The 24,243-nt window shown below is 45.3% G+C and overlaps 1 protein-coding gene and 1 long non-coding RNA gene across 4 annotated transcripts in view; one reads left to right on the top strand and one right to left on the bottom strand.

The window, feature by feature from the left end:
• Positions 1 to 24,243, bottom strand: part of FLI1 (Fli-1 proto-oncogene, ETS transcription factor) — a 131,082-nt gene that overhangs the window by 92,449 nt on the left and 14,390 nt on the right. The gene's annotated exons all lie outside the window — the stretch shown is intronic.
• Positions 1,936 to 5,319, top strand: LOC132661083 (uncharacterized). Its single transcript, XR_009602031.2, has 3 exons — positions 1,936 to 2,044; positions 3,967 to 4,129; positions 5,215 to 5,319. It is a non-coding gene; the product is annotated as an uncharacterized LOC132661083 (long non-coding RNA).

Consider the following 24,243-nt stretch of genomic DNA (forward strand, 5'->3'; position numbering starts at 1 on the left):
TTGGAAAGATACTGATTCAGGAGGCCCTTTATTACCCAAAGATATAGATACCCATGAAGACGAGCCTTCCTGGATCACAATGTACCTCATCCATGAAGCCTTCCCACACCAGTCCAAACCCCCAACGATTTTCCTTTCCTTCTGATTTTTTTTTTTTTTTTGGCTTACCTCCCTTATGCTGCCTGATTCCCTCACTTTCTCCTCAGTTCTCTTTAATTACTCCACTGTTGTTCTGGACTCGTATGCAGTTGTCATGGATATTCTTTTCTCCCCATTCTCTGGAGACTCCCCCACGGTTCCCATCACTCGATACATGATCAGAATACAAAATGAATGACTGTGGTAGATGTCCCTACCACATCTGCATACTGTATCACTCTCCAGACAGGGTATCCCCAAGAGAACTTGACCTCCTTTGACTAGCTGCTGGATGCAGCGATATTAATTAGCCACATCTCAATGAGCATAATTTCTGTTATGGAATAAATCCCCAATAATTTGCACATTTTTGAACCACAGAGTTGCACTTTACGGTGGAAGCCATACCACTCAGTTTCTCAGTTCAAGTATTGATAAAAATTGCAGAACTCTTCCCAGTAGAGAGAGCTGTGTCCCCTGGAGCCTGAGCAGCCATATCCCTGCAGAGCTCGCTTATACCCCAGGGCCACAGACGAGAAAGTGAATGCTTACTGTGAAGGCCAACTGTAGCCAAGTAGGCCAGGCGGGGTTTTTGATGTCTACAATCACCCAGTTGGTGCCTCCAGCCCGTTTTGCCCCTTGTCTGAACATCCTCCTCCTGTACTCCAGTGGGGCCTTCCCCTCTCTGGGTTGGGCCTCTCTGCAAGGCATCCCTTGATAAATTCTCTTCTGCCTTCTCTCCCTCCCCTCCCCCACACCCTGTCAAAACTTGCCCGGTTTGCTACCTTCACAGGACCTTGCTCAGCTAAGCTCATGTAGTAAATGCAATCACTCAAGTCATGTCAACCAGTAACTTTTGCATTTTGATGTGAGCTTCCCGGAGGCTCAAAGAAACGAGCTCCTGGTGACCATTTCAGGCAGATGGGATACTGGTGATGGAGTCCAAGGCTAGCCATGGACACGGGAAATCTTCCTCCCACCCTCTCCCTGCTCCAGGATGACCAGGAAGTCTCTGACTCCAAGGCTAGTCAGGGGGGTTTTAGACTAGAAGGGTAGGATAGGAGGTCCCCCACAATAAATCCCTGGCCTGGGTCACCTGGCTTAGAATTCAGGGTTTGAAAAGTCATTCAATCCCTTCATTCTTAAAGCTGACCTTCTAGGGAGTCTGGAGCTGGCAAGTTTCAGATTCATTTGCGTCAACATGTTGTTTGGTTAATGCAGCTGAGCATCTAAGCCCATTTTCTTAGAAACAGGAAATCCCAGTGTGCCAAGAGTAAACAGATCCCAGCCCCCAAAGGTTCGAGTTCATTTAGGAACTCCCTGACCACAAGGGTCTGTGGAGCTGTATGCTTGAGCCAGGCTCGCTCTCCTGCCCATAATGGATCTTGCACAAAGAAATCGGTCTCTCTTCAGCTCAGCACCTAGAAGAGCTGTGAGCTGAGCCAGGCTCAAGAGAGGCTGGGGGTAGGTTAAGGACAGGATCCTAATGTCAGACAGCATGGAAAAGTATCGAGGGTCTTTTGTAACTCAGGGGGTGTTTCCCCTGAGACCCCCACCACAGACTCTTTGATTCCAGTGGCTTGCTTATAATTCTTTGTATCTTCCACAGCAGCAGGGAATCTTGTCTGTTTTATTCTCCATCCCACCACTACCACAACACGGTGTCTGGAACAGGAGGCACTAAGTGCATAGCTAGGGGGATGAACGAACAATTAACTAAGTGGCACCATGAGAGTCAAGGCCTTCGTGAAGAAGCTTGCCCGTGCCGGCTTCGCAAGGCATCATGCAGGGGTCAGCCGCCATGGTCCTGAGGGGCTCAGAGAGAATTCTCGTGGGCAAACTTGTCAGCACTCAACCGGGAAGGACTGATTCTACCAAAGCGGCCGGGAGGTTCCAGCTTCTCAAGGTGAGTTGAGCAAGCTCAGATAAGTGGAGGCTGGAGGAGAAGAAAATCAGTTGGCTGGCTGGAGGGGGAAGGGCAGAGGGCTGGCCAGGGGGGCTCCCTCCCACGGCAGAGATCCCGCTCCCTCGCCAGACAAAGAGCCCTCAGACGGCTACCACCCCAACCTCTGCCACACACGGAGAAGGAGAAGGCGAAAGGGCCCGGCCTCTTGCTGACAGCCAGCCCTGCTGACCCCGTTTGCTGTGAGGGGGCAGATGAGTGGCAGACGGCCGCCTCAGAGGCTGGAGTTGCTGAGCAGTGACAACAGAAGAAAAGAGGCAGCTCTTATTCTATTCTTAGTAGTTGCTTTCCACGTATGTGTAAGTCAAACATCCTATGCAAAAAGAGGCCTCGGGGCAGCAGGAAATTCGGAGTTGTGGGTGTCTTTGTGCTATCACATCAGGTCCTGGGTTTGCCCGTAATCCGGTCTCCGCGGGGCTTCCGTGGGGCGAGGCCAGGGAGGTGAGCTGAGGCGGGCCCCGCCTCCCCAGCCTCTGGCTTTATGACTCAAGGGGGACTCGGTGACTTTTCTTAACATCCCTTTTTCAGCATTTCATGTGGGTTTCTTTCTAAAGGCTAGAAAGAATACTTTATTGAAATCAAAAAGAAGTAAGTCTAGCCCTGTTAAACAATGCCATCCCAGGTCCAGAAACTGGGGAGAAGCAAAACAACATATACTGAAAGCCCAGCACTTAACCTTCATTTAATGATTTACTGTGCATCCATTAGAAGTGGTGATGGTGGCTCAGTCGGTTAAGCGCCAGCTTCAACCCAGGTCATGATCTCGAGGTTCGTGAGTTCGAGCCCCTCGTGGGTCTCTGTGCTGGCAGCTCAGAGCCTGGAGCCTGCTTCGGATTCTGTGTCTCCCTCTCTCTCTACCCCTCTCCAGCTCATGCTCTGTCTCTGTCTCTCTCTCTCTCTCCCTCTCTCAAAAATAAATGAACATTAAAAAAAAATTTTTTTTAAAGTAATACTGTAGAATAGTATTTAATGATACAGGGAACATCTACAATTTAGTAAGAAGAGACTAAAAGGAGATTGCAAAACAATAGTGTACATATGCAGAAAACAGGTTTACAAGGATGCAGTGAGAGCTTCTCAGGGCCATGGCCATTCTGGCTCCCGCAATGGCCCGCTTTCCCTTTTAAAAGCCTACTATACTTATCTACTCAATAAACTCTTTCTCCCCATTCTGATCTTGGGTCTCCAATTCTTTGGTGCATCTGGGGCAAGAACTGAGCCACCTGGTAACAATATGATTCTGGTTATATAAAAAGAAGGCATATATGTCTAGATATTTGCACTAAAGAGACCATAAGGAAACACACCGACACGTTAACCGGTTATTTTCCGCACAGTGGGACTCCGGGTGCTTTTGTAGTTTTCTTTCATGATGTTTCCACAGTTTCCAAAGTTTATCCAAAGCTGATGTATTACTTTGGAAATCACTATTTAAAAAAAAAATTCTTCAAAAAGACATAATGCGTTTGGGGCGCCTAGGTACCTCCGTCGGTGAAACGTCCGACTTCGGCTCAGGTCATGATCTCACAGTTCTTGTGAGTTCGAGCCCCGTGTCGGGCTCTGTGCCTGGAGCCTGGAGCCTGTTTTGGATTCTGTGTCTCCCTCTCTCTACCCCTCCCCCACTCATGCTCTGTCTCTCAAAAATAAATAAACATTTAAAACATTAAAAAACAGACACGATGCATTTGATGAGCAAAAGAAAAACTTAAGCTACAACACAGAAAAGGAAAAGAAGGAGCAGCCTGTGTAGCGTCTGAGGGAGGTGTGCTGAGGGAGCCATTTTTCTCAGCGCTGGGTGGATTGTGATGGACCTTACCATCCTGTCCCTGACTCTCTGTCTCCCCTCCTTTCTCATCCCTACGCAGCTCTCTTCCTTCTGACCGATGACCGCGCAGGGCTCCAACAGCCCCTTGCTGCCCTGTGGCACCTGTCTGCCGGGCATGACTTTCGGCTTGTTTGAGGAGAGCAAGAAAAGCCAGGGCGGCACAAGCAGACGTGATGAACGCACCTCCGCTTCCCAAGGCCAATGTGAGTCTCACTTGTGGCTGGAGAGCAACTGAGACCTCTCCAGGTCCAGGGAACTCATGCTTTGTGCACCCAGAGCCCTCGCTGCCTTGGTGCAAAGCCCCACTGGAGAGTTAATTAGCAAGATGTCAGCAACTCCCAAATGCCACACCTGTCAGATACTGGCTCCCTCGGGTCCCCAGGAGAACGTGCTCAAGCTGTAAGTAAGTAATATATACAGACGCATATGCTTTGTATCTATGTACACAGAGATGCACGTATACACGCAGGCGTACGTATATGCACGTATCAGACACACACATATGAGAAAAGAGGGGACAGATCGAATGCGTGCGCACACACCCCAGTTTGTCCTCACAGCATTATGAAATGGTACATTTTCTTCATCTAACTGATGAGGAAACTGAGAGCCTAAGAGGTTAAGTCACAGGGCCAGAAGTGGCAGAGCTAAGAATCTGAACCCAGTCCTGCATGTCTCCAGAGCTCTTAACCAGAGTCCCGCTTTCCCTCTAGTGTCGCCGTCCCGGCAGGCTGCTGTGGTTGTGGTACGTCCTAACGCCCCATAATTACTGGGTTCGACCCGGCCTCCAGAACAACCGTGACAAAATTTGTGGAAATGTTCACAACAGCTCTCGACTTCCAGGTTCTGAGATCAGAAACGGAAGTTTCAAAATACCGAAAGTTCGTTTATGTTGAACACACTGCTTAGGCTAAAAGCAGGAAGTCCGAGAAAGCCTGATCTCATGAGATTTTCAGCCCAATTTGGATCCACATCTGCACTTCTGGATTTTCCACTGAGTCCAACCACCCTCAGCTGCTCTGAGCTTCTGCCATTTCACCGACCCTCCACCTCCCGCACGGGGCATCGATAAGTAATAAAATCTGCTGCAGTTCACGAAGACGTATCCGGTGATTGGCCGGTTGCAAGGTGGTGAGCTGGGATAGTCAGGAGCGAGGAACAATTGAAGTCTGAAAAGCATGTATGTTGCTTTTTGTAAAGTTACAAAAAAAAAAAATAATAAAGCAAAACACACAAAAGCTCGAAACAATAAGTCATCCAAATAATGGCCTCTGTTCTTCTCTTGCAGGTGCAGGAAACAAGTGGAAAGGAATCTGGCCACCTACTCCTTCCCTGCAGACCTGGCCTCCCCATTGGTCAGATTCCAGCGAGGCTGGAAGAAGAAGGGCAGGTGGTGGTGTTCAGAAATGTGCTTTGCATCACCAGCGTTGGGGGAACCTCAGAAGGTTGGGGAGAATCGCCTCTGTACCCCGAATCTCGTGGGGAGCGAGTCCCGCGTGTCGTGGATGCGAAATCTGTGACTAGGAGAAGTGAAGTGATTTGCTCAGCATCACACATCTGGTCGACAGCAGGAGCTGGGATGAGAACTCCAGTCTACGACATCCGGGTCCCCTTTTTCCGGTTAAGATGGCTGTCCTGCCTGCCTTTCAGCACTCAAATGAGTTAATAGATGTCCTAGAGTTTGTGTGTGTGTGTTTTTAAAAATTTTTTAAAGTTTTTGTTTATTTATTTTGAGAGAGAGAGAGAGAGAGAGAGAGAGCACAAGCAGGGGAGGGACAGAAACAGAGGGAGGGAGAGAGAGAGAGGATCCCAAACCGGCTGCATGCCGTTCACCCGGAACCCGATGCAGGGCGCGAAGCCACAAGCCATGAGATCATGACTTGAGTCAAAATCAAGAGTCAGACGCTTAACGATTGAGCCACCCAGGCACCCCTAGATGTCTTAGAGTGAATGTTTTCTGGGGATGCCATTATGGATGAGGCTTCCCTGTTCAGAGGCTCCCAGGAACAACCCGTTCCCACCATCCCTGGCACCACCTTAGATACCCCTGTGGGAACATCTGAGAGCTTTGGGATATCAAGAATCCCCTGTGCTTTGTGATGCGGACTCCTCTACTCATGGACTGGCCCACATTCCCTTGAAGCACGACTTTAACTCAGCCACATCCGACTGAAACAATCCAGGAGAGGTGACGGACTGCATCTTAGGGCCACCTCCTCCCCAGCTCAGGCACACAGGGGTCACTGCCTTGCCTTGTAAACCTGCACAAACGGGGTGCAAAGCAGATGCAGCACGACGCATTCAGCAGCCGTGTGGCCTTGAGTAAATGACCTAACATCTCTGGGCCTCAGTTCCCTCATCACAAGATGGGAGTTGCGATATATATACCTCACAGGTTGGTGGGGGAACTAAAGGGAACACACGTGGATGCAGGCTCCTCCCTCCCTTCCCTGCAGTCCAACACCGTCCTTTTGGGATAAACCCCAAGCCTGCATGTCTTGGAAGCAGCACCTCTGGGCCCCAGAAGAACTGCCAGAAGCTGGAAGAAGGTTTCAGATTGGCAGCATATAGGCTTTCAGAGGAGTTTCTTACACTTAGCAATCATCGCACACACACCGCCTGACAGCAAGACCTTCATGAGCCTGCTTTTCTCTTAGAGAGTGAATTTCCTGGGCATTTCCTCTCTACTGACACAGGCCCTGTGCTGTCTCCTCTGCCCCATTACAGGTGCACGGGCTTCGCTGGGCACCCTGGTTCCGGGTGTGCTTGGAGCAGGGGTGAAGAGGGTAATCTCCCCCACCGCTTGAAGTTACAGCGGGAGGAAACAGGGCCTTTCATGTGGCAGTGTCGGGCATTCTCCCTGGAGCGGGTACGTTCCCCGGAAGCCAAGCCGGTGGGCAGAGGCCCAGGCCGCTGCTGCTTCCTCCCCACCTTGGAAAATTACACAGAGTGCCACTTTGCCCACTGGCTGCCGGGCAGATGCCCCGCTGCTGGCTGAAACTATTCTACCTCCTTAGGATGAAAAACAACAATGTGCCATGCCCACAGTGACCAGCGTGCCCTTTCCTCTTCCTCCTCCCGGCCCTGGAAAAAGTACAGGATCTGTAAACAAGTCATTAGATTCGAGATCCTGCCCAATTTAGACTCTTTGTCTCAGTGTTCTCCAGAGTAAACTCGTGGTCACACCCACCCAAACCAAGCAAAGCCCAGAAGGAATGCAGGGCCCTGTGGCCAGGCTAACCACAGCTGACCCCACGATGCCCAGGGCTCGGTGCTCTCCCGGGGCTGGGAGGGGCCCGCAGCAAGCCCTGTGAGCTCAGGTTCCAGTGGGGAGAAGAGCAGTGCCCTCGGACCGGCCAACAGCTAAGATCCCGGTCTCTGGGTTCAATTCCCCAAAGCAGTTTTAATTTTGCAAATGTCTCCCCAAACTATCAAAAATCCCAAATCCACCACCTCCTTTGAAGTCTGGCAAGAAAACCCCCAAGATCAGCTTCTCTTTTATTCCTGTACTTCCCGTACAGGCAGGCTTCTAGAAAACAGAGGTTGGAGAAAATGAAAGTCAATGCCAAATACTAACCAGACAGAAGACTTTTCCCCATGCCCCCCCGCCCCCCCCCCTCAGCTCTGGCATTATGGTCTGGGGAGCTGGGCCCCTCTCCTGCTGCTGAAGATCTGTTTATTTTGCACTCCATAAAGGGAAACCAGGCCCTTTTCTGACATTTTGGCTCGGAGGGGGTGGGGAGAAAAAGAGGTCCAGAATTTAAACTCAAAACCAGATCAGCTTCTCTAAATCTCCTGGTGCTTTTTCTGTGATGCTTCAATGGGCCACATTGTACGAATCAGGCTTTTAACTCTCCCAGCCCGTGATGCCGACATCTCTAACCCCTGCGAAATGCCATAAACTGCAATGACCCCTTCTTGACTTCCCACCACGCCAGTGCGCCCCAGATGAAATTAGGGACAGACGGCGCTCACAGGCAGCCTGTATTGCCAGCCTCACTGGCCTGCCTCTGCTGCCCGCCAGCAGGGAAATCTGCTGTGCCTGAAACCAGGTTCTCCTAAGCTGGACGGTGGCTTCCTTTAAACAATGAAACAGGGAATTTCCTTTGTCCTGGAAATGTTCCGCTTGTCATCCACGTTATCCTTATCAGCAGACCACAATGCAGCGAGGAGAGGCCCCAGTGTGCTCAGGACCCGGGGGGTATCATTGCAAAATGTTTTCTTCGTTTTTTCCTCTGCCTTGAATTCAAAGCATGACCTCTACCAGCGGAATTCAATCAGGTCAGCTCCCAGATTCCCCAGTGGGGAAATAAAAGTAGCACAGGCAAAGTCTATTGTTTCCATCCCAAGAAGGTAGAGACGTCGTCGTTTTCTCTCTTTAGCATCCCAGTAGATGAGGTGGGATGGGGGGCGAGGGGAGGTAATAAGAGGGCGCTTAAAAATTGTTTAAGATCTCAGTAATAAAACATAGCCTAGATCCTGCACTGCCCCTGCACTGCCATAAGGTTTTCCCCAAACGTGCCTGGCATCTGTGCTTCAGTCCTTTGCCGCGGCGCTGGCCAGTTGAAATGCAATTCATTTTCTATTTGGACAAGTTTGAAACTAGATTCCCGCCCCCCGGCCCCCACCCCCCCTTTAAACAACAGGAGAGCAATACAGTTAGGAAAAGGGGTGGAGGCATGTGGAAACACCAGAAGGCCAAAGGAATTGCAAAAATAAACTTCTGCTAATGTTAACACTCTTGTATTCCAGGGAAGGCATAATTAATTGTATATGCTTAGTCACTTAGCAACCCCGAACTCTTATTCTGAAAAGCTGAAAATATTTCACATATGTAGTGAGTAAAGTCTTTGGGATCAGACAGACCCTTCTAGCTGCATAGCTTTTGGCAAGTCGCTTGAGTTTTCTATGCCTCCACCCCTTCTCATGGGTAAAGTGTGTCTAATAATAGATGTATTCCATGGGCTGCAGTGGGAATGAAGTGCTAAAATGCATTTAAATTGCTCAGGACAGTGCCTGGCTCATCAGTAACTACTCAATAAATGTTATTATTATTATCATCATCATCATTACAGATGCCTCCTGCAAAGTTGTTTTAAAGTAAAGGGCCCAGTAATTCCAGAAAAGATCTTGAAAGCCAATCCCAGCTCTGAGCCTCTCTAAAGTCTTCGATCACAGAGCTTTCTCCGAAAAGGAAACACCAGGTAAGGAAAGCCCACCTCCTCAAGGAGGTGTTTACTTGTTGCTGTTGTTTTATTTAATCTTGCAAAATGCTTTCAAGGCCGTCTTTATTACAACATGGCTTTGAGGTAAATTTATCACTGGCAGGATCTCCCCCTTCGGCAGTGAGAAAACGAAGGCCTGGGGAGACCTGGCCCTTGCTTAAGGACCCACAGCCCTTCATAGCAAAGCCAGTGAGCATGGCTTCCAGGGCTCTGTCTGCCAAAGAGCGGCCTCGCCTTGCCAGTGAGGAGTCACGCCAAGCTGAGACCAAGTTGATTCCGCCAACTGGAATTCTCCAAGGTGGAAGTCAAACTCCCAGAATCCTCTTACCCTTGAAATTTCTGGATGCATGGTATATTATAAGCATATCAACCACTACCTGTATATTCTATGCACTCAGTTAAACACTGGTATGGTAATGTCTCCAAAGGTCATTGTCCTCTTACCGTTTTCTTTATTACACTCTACTTGCCTTGACTGCAGAAGAGAGAAGCTAAGAAAACGGCTCATGGACGCACAGATAAGGCCTGGAGGGACCTTGGATAGAGTGACGGAGCTTGTCATGCTGAACTTAGCCATGCCACGGCGAGGCTGGGGAGGAAAGCAGCCATTTCATTCACCCGCTAATTCGGCCAAGACTGATTGAGGGCTTACTTCTCTTTTAGGCTTACTCCTCCTTATCATTCAAGGGTCACCCTCAATGTCACTTCCTTAGGGAAACCTTTGACCTCTGAGACTAGGCCAGGTCCCCAGGTTATGCTCCCCTGAAGCACCCTGCACTTCCGTTTTCACAGAGCTCTTTGCTCTGAAAGCAAATGGCTCAGTATTTGTTTTCCCTCCATCACTATAATGTGACGGGGCAGGAGCCTCGCCTGTCTTTATTTACTACCATATCGCAGCGCCTAACATAGAGAAGGCGCTCGCTAAGTACATGAACCAGCACCTGTGCCAGGTGCTGAGGTCTCCAGGAAAAACTGGCAGAAAGTCTGCCCTCAAGGAGTTTATGCAAACATTAAAAACCCATGCTTAATGCAGTATGACAGGAGTAACTACAAATTGCGACGGCCACACAATTGTATTCTACACACACTTCCTCACTTCGTTCCAAACAAAATCTAAAAAGAACAAACGTGGAAGTTGTCAACCCAAAGGGACGTTTTTCTGAAAATGCACGAGGCACAGAAATATGGAGCTAGTTATGGAGCCTATATGTAATCGGGATGAGACTATGAGAGACTCTAACTGGTCATTCACTGGGGCCTGTGGATTGATCTGTATTTTAATTCATCCTTTCTGGAGGGCAGGCAAGTGTAGAAGCAGACCACACTGGTTCATCACTCCTAAAACCATCCCGTAGCACTAGGCTTCAGGAAACTTTGCCTTGTTTTCTCTGCGGCATCGATCCATCCTGGTTTTAAGCAATTCGACTCAAAAATGCATGCCACAGATTCAGTGATGGGCATAGGACTGACCTTCACAGTGATGTCAAACTGAACACTTTCTTTTTTTTTTTTTTTTAAGTTTATTTATTTATCTTTGAGAGAGAAAGCGTGAGCGAAGGAAGAGCAGAAAGAGAGGGAGAGAGAGAATCCCAAGCAGCCGCCACACTCTCAGCACAGAGCCTAATGTAGGGCTCCAACTCCCAAGTGAGAGTTGAGCCATGAGATCACCACCTGAGCTAAAATCAAGAGTCAGACGCTGAACCCACTGAGCCACACAGGTGCCCGAACCTGAAGACTTTCTAAGTAAAAGCCACCACAGGTCCACTCATTGTGTGTCTCCTGGAGAAAGACTAGGGTGTTTATTCCTCTTGCTAATTTCTGAAGCCACATCAGGTATAGCATGTTCTATGTTCCTATTATCCATGGGTGAGGGCCACAAAGGAAAGAGAGAACTTGCCTCCTGTCTCAGAGATGTCAGGCTTTTGGATCTTGGTAACCGATAGTACCACAGAACAGTACAAACCAAGGGAAAACTCATTGGAGGGAAATTGGGGTTCAAAGAAGCCACTCTAGCTAGTTCTTTTTTAAAATAAGTTGGCTTGTTAATATTTATACTTAAGGAGAAATCTTCCTACAACAAATTATAGGGATCTGGGAACTAGAAAAGCCAACCATCTATTAATAAGATGGAGTCCTACATAATAGAAAATCATATATTCACAGCAGCACAAAGCATTAGAACTGAAAACGACCTTAAAATTAATTTAGCACAATGCTGGTATTTTATAAACTCAAATCACCATGTAGTACAGGATTCTCTTTTTTTCTGAGGTCATTTTTCAATGAAAAGATATATAGAAAAAGCCCATACCTTTTTTGGCCAGTCCAATATACATTTACTCACAATTTGTGAATATCCCCATGATCAATTCCAAGTGCTTCCACTTTATTGAAAGGAAAAGAAAGCATTATATTCTTACAGGTCAGCACAGAATTGGTGAAAAAACCGGGAAACTACAGAGTAAACTTACTTCCAGCTCCAGGCCAACCCTGGTAGTACCTGGATAACACTGGACATTTACTTTTCATTTGGTTTAATGTCAGTCCTAAGAGGAAGTGGAAGTGTTAGTCTCCATTTGGACAACACACAGCTGACTCAACAAAAAACAATCCAGGTAAATATATCCTCTGACTGAATTCAGATTTTAAGACGCTTTTGATGTGAATGATATAGACTTGTACTATCTGATAGGGAGTCACTAGCCATATATGGCTATCTAAATTTAGATGAACGAAAGTCAAGTGACATGAAATGAAAAATTTAGTCCCTCTTTCGCCAGCCACGTTGCGAGTGCTCAATGGCCACTTGAATTTGCGAGGCTAGTGGCTACCATATTGGGCAGTGCAGAACACAGCATTCCCACCTTTACAGGAAACCCTACTGGATGATTCTAAGACATGTCTCTACATCTGCCACTCTCCTTTCCTTTGAGATAAGGCTAAGGAAGTTGAGAACTACTAATGACGTTTCCCAAATCCCTCACCCTAAAAATTGTGCAAGAGCCATATCTGTCATAAAGCTTCCTACGCATCAATACTCTCAAAAGAGAGATATCTGAACCTTCCACAGCCCAAGAAAAAGTTGCTCTCTTCTACCCAAATCAAATCGAAAACCAGACATTCAGAGTTACTTGGAAAAGATGAGATTTTAGCTCGTTCCAAATGTGTAAATGTTTAGGCAAGACATAGGACGTAGTTAAGATGGCAGGAGGATGAGTTTGCCCAGAACCTTCATATGATCCAACCTCACAGAGATAGACCCACTGTTAAATGAAGTGAGTTTCCTGCAAGGTGGCATTGATTTCCATCGTGTGAGATGCTCTTCATAACTTGAAATACATATTCGGGATGCTGTACCATCTCTTTACCTTCACTGTGTGGTTTTTGTCTAAAAAACAGACTCATCCTTCAACAGAGCATCAAGATCTTGGTGGTCACTTGTCTTCCGGGGCAAAGAAATAGGACTGATTTTAGCTAAACTGCAGTTTCGGAAGAACTCTAGATCACTCTCTGAACAACTCAATGTCCAGCCCCATGGACTGTGAAATCCCCATTCTGTTGGCTAGGAATACAACTCTAGTACATTATTCAACATGTTTGGAAAAAAGATTTAAGGAGAAGCGCTGAATCCTCAATCCTAAATGTCTGGATGAGCACTTTAAAATGAACTGTCAATTTCATGTTCCTTTCTTTATGTCAGTATTTAGCGGCTTTAGTGTGGGTAAAATATTGGCAAATGTTCTCCCTCTCACTTCTGCTCACATAATAGTATTTGGTTGCATGGCATAGCCTGGAAGACAGAGATACAACCTCTCCTGCAGCAGTGATGACGCATGATGAGAAGAAAGACTAAGCTTGCTTTGTCTAGTCTCACGTGGGAAAAAGGCCATGATTATTCCCGACTTTGACACTGACAGAGGACCGTCTTTGAGACAAATTACTTCTTTCATTCTGCTGTTCTTTCACTCCCATTTAAATCAGTTAAACCTATGATGCTTCAGACAGACCAACACAACCCAAACAAATTCACAGCCGTTGCTCAGGGGAGTTCAGATCTCCAGTTCCTCCTAGACTGGAAAACGCTGCTTTCTGGAATGGAATGGTAAAGCAGAGCTTAGAGAAGGACTGAAATATTAGCTCCGCTCTGAATGAACCAAGTTCAGATCTGGCCCTGTATTGCCTTCACTCATGACCGCAGGGACACTGAGACAAGAACAGAGGTGGTGGCACAGGTGAATCAGTCAGGAGAGCCAGTGGGGCGTCTGGCCAGCTGGGGTGGGGGGGATTTTAAAACTGTTCCCAAGGGAAGGTTGTAAAAGCTATGTGTGTCATATTCCAGGAGGACTCTTCAAAAGCAGAGACAAACCTAAACAAAAAACAAACCTGAGCATTGGTTGGACAGGAGAATTTTATTTCTCTGGTATTTTCAGTTTGACACACTCTCTTTATCAGCAGCACAAGCCTGGAATTCCTGAGGCTGCACTCATATCCTGAATTCAGTTTTTACGTAAAACCTCCATTGATTGGGGATGGGAGTTTCATGAGTATAACAATGGCCGGATACGAGGGAGGGAAAGGAGGAGTATGTGATGTTTGGTCTATACTGATGCATTCATAGGGGCGAGTGTCTTTATGGGCAATGAGATATGAATAAGTAGCCGATTGACAAAATTAACCAAATGCAAGTAAGTCTTTGGAATCATTAAAACCAGAAAAAGCAACCAAACCCCTGGCTTCAATTGAAGAAACATTTTTATTATCTGTTATGTACAAACACTGACTCGGATGGGAAGAAAAACTAAAGTAGTAATAATTAGCATTTACCTAGCACTTTACAGGTACAAAGTGCTTTTCCTTCTGTACTTCTTTGAGTCTTACAATCGGTCAGTAAAGCAGCTGGAAAACTTCATATACCTTATTATTATTATCATCATTACTCTTCCTATTTTACAGATAGGAAAGGAGAAGATTAGAGAAGTTACTATGTGGCCCAAGATAACACAACTAATAAGTTGGTTTAAATCGAGATTTTGATACTTCAAAATGGCCTACTTACTTACATGGCTCCCATGAAACCATCTGCCACTCTCATAATGATTTTCAAACCCCTCCAGCATCTCACTGCCAGCTTCACAAGATTTTTGGGTTCCCCTTCTTAGGCAAGAAGGACCACACAGCACACAGCATTCCCACATTACATTGTGTGAGCACAAAGTGACATTTCATAACTCAGGCCGACTGAATATTGCTAACCAGCTCCAAAGAATAATGACAGAAGGGTGATTCCTTAGTAAAAAGTTCAAACAAGGCTCAACAACAAAAATGTTGCATGATTTACAATTGACAGTAAGAAGAACCATGTAATGAGCCACTCAATAGTCAAACTGTAGCAATTCATTAAAGCCTTGCTCCAAAAAATTCAAAGCAACTCATCACTCCACATTTCTTGCCAAATCCGTGGGAGAAGAGGGTTCCTGCTAGTAGTTTTAATCCTTTTGGGTGGATGGAGAAGCTGAGGTTTAGAAAGGGAGAGTAACTGGCCCAATGTCGTCCAGTCAGCCTAAGGCCAAACCAGGAGCAGAACTGAAATTACCCAACCCCTTAGCATTTTAGAGGGACTGATACGTAGATAGGATAAGGGGCCTCTTCTCGGGGAGCACAGATCTGCTTTGGAAGAGTCTTCCGCTAATGTGCAGAGGTGTACCTGGATAGGCTCATCATTAAACCTTTTTAATGTCTATGAGGCAGGGTGGAGGATGAGGTTTGCTCTAATTGCAAACCACTAACTCCCTCTGATCCCAAGGGAGTTGAAAGCAACATTAGCATCTGGAAAATGCCAATCCACCTGTTCCTCCTCCCATGAAACTGACCATTCAACCGACAGCGTGTTGGTGGCGTCGACCGGCTACATTAAGGACTCCTATGTTTCATGTGACACTCCCTTGAGCCTTCTAGAAGACCCGAGGTCAGAGCCACCCCTCCCTTGCAGTAGTGGGCATACCTAGTTGCCCAGCTTCATTGATAGTCCTTATTTTTCCATAGGAGTTCACCTGCACCGAGGCATCTGTCTCTCTCTTTACCCTAGTAAATGTGCACGTTTTCTGCACAATACTTAAATGTTCTCTCCTGTTTCCAATTATTTTTAACAATTAAGCATGCAAATGTCTGAGGAACATTTATTAAAATTCTGTGGGCTTTTAGGAGGGAAAAAAAGATGAACCAGCATGAAACTGAATCATCAAAGAACTCTTACAAAACCAGCATTTTGAGCCTTTAATTGGAAGTGAATCAGAAACAGGCGTGTGAAATTTCCCATGAAATACACACAGGGTTTTAAAAATCAACAGGGGGGGGGGGCGGGGGCGGGGGAAAGGTGCTCTGGGCAGAGAAAGTGATGGGAAGAAATGGTTAATTATGATAAACTCCAACCCAGCCCCACTACCTGGTCATGGCTTGTCTATAAGCTTTTCTGGGGCCAAATTTGGGGAAGGATGTGAGGATGACCCTGGTACTCCTTTACCACACTACAGACCCAGTAAGTATACAGAGATCCGCCAATCTCCAGAAAGAAGGGCTTAGAGGCCCTTGCGTCCAGAGCAGCAAATCCACAGGCCTGCGTACCTTCACTAAGTCACCCTGGGAAAATTCTCCACATGCCAGTTTCCTGAAATGACATTTCCAAAAAAGTAGTCTGCTCTTACTCCCTCCCCTTTCTAGAACAGTGCAGAAAGTACAGGCGCCCCTCAAGTCCTTGCCCCTAGAGAAGTCCTATGCTGCACCAAAGACCCTATTCGAACGGGATTACTTGTGCCCTTTGGCCCAATATACTCTTATTGAGGAGAATTCCAAGGCCCTTAGAAGAATCTCTACAGACAGGATTATCAGGGCTGGAAGAGCTGCAGGAGTTAACTCATGGATCTATGTTCTAGGATTCCTGATTGGTCACAAACCTGGTACAGGGCTAGGGGCAGAGTACGTGCCAGGAACAGAAAGGTCTGAGGCTCATACATGTACACGTGCAGTCCCTGCCTTTCCATCTGGAGTTGCCAAAGCAGGGTATGTGGTGCTTAGTACCCCAGTAATCCCTGACCCCACTCTCACACATTCTCCTCACGCCATATAGTTTCTGAGTTATTTTCCTCTTTGAAATACCCTTTCAATCTATTTTCATCTAGAGATGATGCATTGAGGATTGGGTTGGGAGAAATCAGTATGAATTAACAATGATGAATTAGCCCTGTCATCTTAGAAATAAGTTGCTTGCCTGGGGAGCCACATTTCAGTTTCAGTTTGTTTTCCATTTCAAATCAGTGATCTTTGAGGCGCCTGGGTGGCTCAGTTGGTTAAGCATCCGACTTTGGCTCAGGTCATGATCTCATGGTCCGTGGGTTTGAGCCCCGCATCCGGCTCTGTGCTGACAGCTCAGAGCTTGGAGCCTGCTTCGGATTCTGTGTTTCCCTGTCTCTCTGCCCTCCCCCACCATTCTCTCTCTCTCTCTCTCTCATAAACATTAAAAAAATTAAAAACAAACCCAAATCTGTGATCTTTGTAGACAAAAAAATGACTTTAGTAACATTTGGTGGCTGCATGATTGCTTAGATGCCTAGCTGGTTTCTGTGCAAAGTGCCACCTTCAATTCCCTGGGAGTATTGTACAGTTGTAAGGAAATAAGATAGATGAACAAAGAAAGCATGAATTCATTAGGTCTTGATAACTTTGCTCCCGGAAACACCTTTATGGCAAAGGTGTTGTTTGGGCGCATGAATACCCGAGTCCTGCTTCGAGTCTTTTTTGCCTGGTTCTCACCTTTAGACACATCATGTCTTGAAGCCTCAGTTATCTTTCCTGTGCAATGGCCTCTTAGGTTCTAAGAGTTTCAGGGAGTATAGTGTAAGTTGACAACTTGTGATATTTGCACTAGGCCATATGACAGAGGAAACAGCTAGCTCCCTTGGTAGTTCCCTATTACTCTGGATTGTGCCTCAGGGTCTTTCAGAAATAATGTGCACAGCAGGTGGCAAGGCCGAGTGGTAAGGAGTGATATGACATACTCCGGGCAAGCGAGGAAAGCAACAGCTTCATCCCAATTTCTGGAATTTCTTCTTCCACTGACGTCAATGACCCTTTGGAGATACTTCAAAGCTTCTTTGCTTAGATACATGTTTCTAGAGTTAGAGTTTCAAACATAGCTAGAATGAAATAGCTAATAAGAGGGTTTCTTTGCTGTTATGCCGAATTAGGTTAACAAAAGAGTAAACCTTAAACACAGAGGTGTTCCATGTGACTCTTGAAGCTGTGTACACGAGTACGGGGTTGGGGGGTGCTCGTGTAGTGTTAGTGAGGAGAACGGGTTCAGTTTCCCTCCTGGAATGGAATCCAACTACAACTAGGAGGACTTCAAGTGGCTCATGGACCCCTGATAATTGCACGTGAGGTCCATCACACTGCCGTACAGAATGCTGCGAAAAACTTGCAAAGACAGGTCCTCGGCCCGACGCATTGAGAATGAAAATTTTAAAAGAATAGGTTCTTCAGTGTGAAATTATGTTTGGTCCCAAGTATCCTTGGAGCTATGGTTTTCTTTGTTCTGCCAGAGGAAAAAGGAAATACATCAGGAAGCTGGGCCAGTCCACAGGAAGTCTCACTTGGGCTGATAAAAGGAACTGATGTGAGGTGGCTGTGGATGCAGTTATAAGTCAATCAGCCTTGAAATAACAAGAAATGCTATTCAGGAGAAACTGGAGCTGAAGTTAGCCTTTCTCGATGGTTTCCTTTTAACCTTGCAAAACATTCCCTCTTTGTGTTTTGCAGAAGCCCCAGATCTGTGTGTGTGTGTGTGTTTCCAAGTGCGTGTAGTTTGTGTGTGTATATCAGTGAAAGAGAATGAGAAGAGAGCAAGAGTTAGAACAGGAGAGAAAAGGAGAGGAGAAAAGGTAAGGAAGGAAAAGGAGAAGCATTGTAAGTCAAAGAATACGCTATTTTCTACTGAGCTACAAAACTTGGTCTTTTTTATCATCTCGTGGGCTCATTAAAGCAAAACAGAACCTGGAGGTTTCACGGTCGCTGGCCTGTTGTCCAGTACACCTGCTAGAAAGACTGGGCAGGGACTCTTACCTAGGAAAAATACAGGGCTTAGGCTTCTGGAATAAAGGGTGGTAGAGAATTGAGATATGCCATGAATCTGACAAGTGCGGACTAAGGGTGGGGTCACTTAGACTGAAGGGCATTGCCAAAAAGCAACAAAACTTACATGATCTTCAATAGGTGGGTTCGATCTGGAGCCTGACCTTCATGGATGTATGTGTCAATCTGGCAACGTATCACAGTGGCTGAGCTCTATGAGCTCGGTAGGCAAACAGGATTAGGTTCAAATCATTGCTTTTCCACTGTCTACCGTTATGACTTTGGGTAAGTTACTCTACCTCTCCGAAACGGAAACAATACATACATCATCGGGTTGGTATAAGGATCAAAAGTGAGCATCTCTATAGAGGTTAAAACAGACATTGGCACATAGTAAGAGCTAGAGAAATAGCTCATATTTTTTTTTTCTTATGACTCTGATTTCTCCCCCTTCCTCTTCATTGCTATCCCCTCTCAGATGGAAGGTGAGTGAGCCCCTTGCTCTTAAGTAAGAAGTAGGGAAAGACAGGCCTTGGCTAGGGCCATTGGGGGTTCATGTAAAATAGTGGGTGATACAGTTTCAAACTGAATTGGGGCCTCTCGGGGTTGACTGTGTTTTTGCCCATAGCATAGCACCACTTCCTGTTTCAAGAAGAAGAAAAAAAGCCTTCCAGAAAACTCATTAAGAGGCTCAAAATTCTTCTTGGACATCAAATAAGTCCTCAAAAATATCGTTTTCTTAAGGGTTAAGTGTAAATGAATCAAAACCAGACGAATTCAATTTCCCTTCAATTAAACAGGATTTTTTTAAAAGTCCAGGGGAAAGGCGCTTGGGGCCAAATGTGTTTTGGGTTTTAAATGAGACCAAATTTTGGGAAAGAGTGTAAGACCCCATAGCGGAGTTAGGCCCTATTCTTAGTTTGCATTAGTGCAAAGGGATTAGCACAGCTCCAGTGTCACTTGGTAATAACAACAACCAGCTCACAGAAATTCACAAAGCACCTCCGAGAGCCCCAGCCTTCAACTGGCCTCAAAGATCACTCTAGAATTCAGTCCCGAGATGGCAGAGAAGAGCCACATGGGCTCCAATAGAACTTCTATGAGAGGCTCACTCATCCACACCCCCAAATAAGCAATGTTTTTGAAGCCTGTCAGGGATCAGAGTTTTATGAGCGTGGGAGCTCAAAGGAAAATTCGAAATTATACCCTCATTGGATACTCGAGAAAACATTTAACATGAGAAAATGTGCATGAATTTGGAAGGACTGAAGTGACTTGCCTAAGATCCTATCACTCATTTGTGGCAGAGCCGGGGCCAGAATTCAGGTCTCTGGATCCCAGGCTGGATGATTTTAACTCTGTATTCACTACAGAGTGGGACCTAAAAGTCTCTGAAATCAGCACATTTGGGTTAGAATGCTGGTGTCTGGCCCATTTTTTGACATGTCTGTTTCTAAAGTCCCTCTTTATTTTTTACATCCTTTTACAAAATTTTTTAAAAAGTAATATATACTAGTGATTAAAAAAAAATCACAGACTACCTAAGTTTATAGTGTGAAAAATAAGTCTATTTCTCCCTGCCAAGAGGCAACCATTGTTAATTGCCTCTTGCATATTCTTCCAGAAATTGTCTATGCATAACCATGCCTACGGGTGCATTTTCTATTTATTTGTGTATTTACGTATATATTTATACAAAAATGGGACCACAGGTTTTGTAACTTGCTTTTTTCCATGTGAAGGTATACCTTGGGGGAACTTTCTAAATCAGTGTGTCTGGACAATTGATTTTATTCCATGTAACACTTGCACGGTGTTTTCTTATATACATCCTCCATAGCGTTTTTAACAAGTTCCTTGTTGATGGATACTCAGATTCTTTCCAACTTTTGCTATTACATTGGTACAGAAAACTTCACGTACATATATCTTTCCTATCTGAGTGGACATGTCCATAAGCTAAATTTTTAGAAACTGGAATTGTTAACAAACTTCTGTAAATATTTAACATCTCGATCGATGCTTCCAATCCATGTGCCATCCAGAATGTACCAAGCTAGATTCCCCCCATGAGATAAGGAGTGACATTTCCCCCTTACCCTTTCTTTTCTTTTTTTCTTTGAGAGAGAGAGAAAGAGAGAGAGGGAGGGAGAGAATCTTAAGCACACTTCACACCCAGTTCATGGCCCACGTCGGGCTTCATCCCGCAACGCTGAGATTGTGACCTGAGCGGAAATCAAGAGTCAGATGCTTAACCCCCTGAGCCACCCAGGTGCCCTTCCCCTTACACTTTCTAACACGAGGCATTATTTAAAAAAAAAAAATTTTTTTGGAGGGGCGCCTGGGTGGCTCAGTCGGTTAAGCGTCCAACTTCAGCTCAGGTCACAATCTCGCGGTCCGTGAGTCCGAGCCCCGCGTCTGACAGCTCAGAGCCTGGAGCCTGCTTCAGATTCTGTGTCTCCCTCTCTCTCTGCCCCTCCCCTGTTCATGCTCTGTCTCTCTCTGTCTCAAAAATAAATAAACGTTAAAAAAATAATAATAATAAAAAAATTTTTTTCTTAACGTTTATTCATTTTTGAGACAGAGAGAGACAGAGCATGAGCTGGGGAGGGGCAGAGAGAGAGGGAGACACAGAATCTGAAGCAGGCTCCAGGCTCTGAGCTGTCAGACGCGGGGCTCGGACTCACGGACCGCGAGATCATGACCTGAGCCAAGTCAGATGCCCAACTGACTGAGCCACCCACGCGCCCCAACATGAGGCATTATTAAGCTGTTTTAATCTTTGTTACACTGTACTCATAGGTGATAAATATTGGAATTTCATGATTTTCATTTGGATATGTTTATGCACATGCTTGAAATTCTTTTCATATGCCTATTGGCCATTTCTATTTCTTGTTCTAGCATTGTCTATCATAGCAATTTTGCCTACTTTACTGCCAACTTGTCTATCTTTTTCTTATTACCTTGTAAAAAATCTTGTATACTAGGACATTTGCCTTTTTTTTATATCTGAGGGATATTCTTCAGTTTCTCATTTATCTTTGCCCTTGATTTATGGTATTTTTCTCTGTGTTAAAGAACTACAGCTGAGAAAGGGAGAAAAAGGTGTCGTCTCCCTGGCCGAGGCCCTGGTTTTCCAAAAAAGGTCCGTACAACAGACTAGTATCACCAAGAGCAAAGAGACAATGGAAATTATAAGCTGGATGTTACCACTGGGAAAATGTGCCTAAATTTCTTTATAGTAAAAAGCCACAAATAAGATTCCCCCAATGAATATTGCTGATCTTGGAATCTCTAATAGTCAGAGCTTAGAATCTGGAAGCAGACAAAGCTCTATCCTCTAGAAGTCTGGAAGGAATACTGTAAGCATTGTGTTCTTGTTCTTTTACATGGAGCTCTGTTGAGCACTGTGCCCGGCTATATTATTCACTTTTGGGTTGAATGAATAAATGAAGGACTATGAATTAAGTGATAAATGCCGAAAGGTGAAATGACTCTTCAGGCATAAGAACTGAGATCTAAATATATGTGTTTATATCGATTGTAACAGCATTAACATAAAGACAACTCACAAGCTGAGTAATTTTATAATAATAACTGTTCGCATTTCTGCCACATGAACAACAGTGCAAACTCATTCATTCTCAGATCTCTTCACACCTAAAATCAATGAATACCCATATACGCGGACCCAACAACTCTGCTACTGGAATGTTAGATTCCAGTAGACATGTGAAACCCACACGTGTCTAGAAATGCAAGGTTAGAGCTCCCATGGCACCTGTAATTCTGGCCTCTTGCATGTGTGCACTGAGATGTGACACATGGTCTTTCATTACCTTGGACACATAGCACTATCTGAGTAAATGGGCTCTGCTGTTGGGAAAACATTTCAGTTTTCCAGTCTACATTCTCCAGGAGGTAACTTGAAAACTTTACACACTCTGGGGTTTTGATCATGAACTGCATGGCAGGTACACTGTTCCCCAAAGGTGGGAACCATCTTAAATATGTCGGCATTTTTGGTTCATTTTTGTAGGCATAAACAAATCGGAAGGTGTTGTAAAGTGGAACTGAATGACGTGAAAATGCATCTGAACATTTAATCTCTGATCCTGCTTGGAATGATGGCGCTAACCGAGTTTCTGGTTTGCTTGGGTGAAATTTCAGTATTCCTAAATGAGGTGGATAGGCATAACCAAATTGTGAAAGTATGTCAGACCTGTCTGAATTTCCATCGAAATTTGATTTGAGTCTCAGGGAAACAACCTTTCCTTTTGTCTCTTCACAATTACTATCTGCTGACTCATTCTCAAAAGGAACTACAGTTGTACCCCAGGATAGATGGCCCAGTCGAAAAGACGGCTTGTGGTGAAATCTCTAGAACACTGAGAAAGAAGACACACTGACATGAGTGAAGAGGAAAATCACATTTTTATGAGATCTAGCGAAATAGAGTTTCTTTTCCCTTCCCTGACGCCATGTTTAATCAACAGGTATCTTAAAAGACGGCTGATAGCATGGTTTGAGTCTATCGCTGGCTTTCTAACCCTGTTAGTCACTTTTTGCGTCCTCTGACAAGTGATGGAGCCACTTCTTTCTCCATTTCCCAAGGAGTAGGATGAGGACAGGAAGGGTTCCATTCCTAAGAGATTTGTACTTGGTCATCCCTCTCTTCAAAATTGTGTGACTCCTCCTTTCTACACCTAAATTCTTTGTTATGACATTGAAGGTCCTCCGTAATCAATTCCATCCAATCTTTTCACTTCTACCTTTGCCTTCATTTGCACCCGGCCCACCCACCCACCCCATCACCAAAGTATTCTGACTTCTAAGAAAGCCCCTGAACCATTTCTTCTTGTGCAAGTCCTACCGATCTTTCAAAGCCAAGGTCCAGGTCCACCTATGCCAAGAGGCAAGGTGTATATAGGAAAAGCAGGTATTCTGGAATCAGAAACCCTGGGCTTGAAACCCAACTCTGTCATCTATTAGCCGTCACCTTAAATAACTTACCTAACTTTCCTGAACGTTAATTTCTCCCATACAAAATGGAGACATGGTGGTATTATCTCCCAAAGGGCTATCAAAAGGATTAAAGGCAAGTGTTTATGCAAAAAGTGTTTGTGCTTTGTAAATAGAAGGGACCGTACACATGACTATTGGTGTTGGGTCTTTCTGTGCCTGTCCAGTGGAAATGGCTCTTTCCTTCCTTGAGGCTACCATAACACTTACTGCATTTCTCTGTGTACACTCACATCCCATCCTCCTGCTCAGTCTCCAGCCCAGCAGCCTTTTTGCCACTAGCATTATATCTTGACAACACTTAGTTACCCTGCATTATAGTCATGCAAAAGGCCTTGCTGATTTGCATGCTTACTGACTTGCATTAATATGACTGGCATCAGTTTATGACGCCAGCAAGGCAAAGGTTACAGAGTCTCATAAAACCAGCCAGCTTCACACAGAAAAGGTTATTCCATAGATTGTCTAATTCTGTCAAACTTCCAAGATATTGGCTCCAAGAGTGACAATATGGGGATAGAAAAATCCCACCCATTGCCTCTGGGAAACATCTCCAAGTACACAGGCTACTGATGTTGGGTCTATGAGGTCAGTGGAAGAATCACAGTGACGTCACTTAGTAATGCCCCCCCCCACCGATGAACTGATACATGAATGGAGTGAGCACTATAGATATAAATCATTAAAGCAACAGAAAATGAAGCAGAGTATAGCAAGGAAAAGACACCTGCAAAGATCTAAGGTTACTAGAAAAACTGTTATTCTGGTTGATGATTTTATGAGATTGTGTGTGTGCGCGCGCACGTGTGTGTGTGTGTGTGTGTGTGTGTGTGTGTACACAGTAGCCAATGTCCTTTGGCCTTCTCAATTTGTCACAAAACAACAAGCCAAAGATAGAAAGACTGTTTTAACTACAGGCTAAAAAAAGAAAGTCATGTTATTCA

Source organism: Panthera onca, chromosome D1, assembly GCF_046562875.1.
Source record: "Panthera onca isolate mPanOnc1 chromosome D1, mPanOnc1 haplotype 2, whole genome shotgun sequence".
NCBI lineage: Eukaryota > Metazoa > Chordata > Mammalia > Carnivora > Felidae > Panthera > Panthera onca.